We start from the raw sequence: 463 nt of genomic DNA on the forward strand, positions 1-463 counted from the left end.
ATTCTTGGGCTAGTCTTTTACCAACGAATAGTGTGATTAACCGTCACTATATAACGCCCCCACGGCTGAAAGGGCGAGCATGTTTGGTGTGGCGGGGATTCAAACCCTCGACTCACAGATCGCGAGTGAATCACCCTAAACGCCTGGCCATGTTTACGGGATAAGAGAAGTATTTGTAAAGGTGTGTAAACTATATGTTTGAGGCTAGTTTTTAATCTGTTGGATCCATTATGATGTGTGAGCAAAAAAGCAAATATATTAGGTCGTCAAGAAACTAATGTCGCATTTTTTTAGATGATAAAATCCGAACAACTTATATATCAAAACAAAACATTTATTAAATGAAATAGTCTCCAATCTTATCGATGATGCTTTTCATCTTACAATCAGGTTGTTAATGCCCTGATTAAAAAAATAACTTGAAGCAAAAACATGTCGATGTCCTCTTTAACACCTTCCACAT

The sequence above is a fragment of the Limulus polyphemus genome, unplaced genomic scaffold (assembly GCF_000517525.1).
Source record: "Limulus polyphemus unplaced genomic scaffold, Limulus_polyphemus-2.1.2 Scaffold739, whole genome shotgun sequence".
Classification (NCBI taxonomy): domain Eukaryota; kingdom Metazoa; phylum Arthropoda; class Merostomata; order Xiphosura; family Limulidae; genus Limulus; species Limulus polyphemus.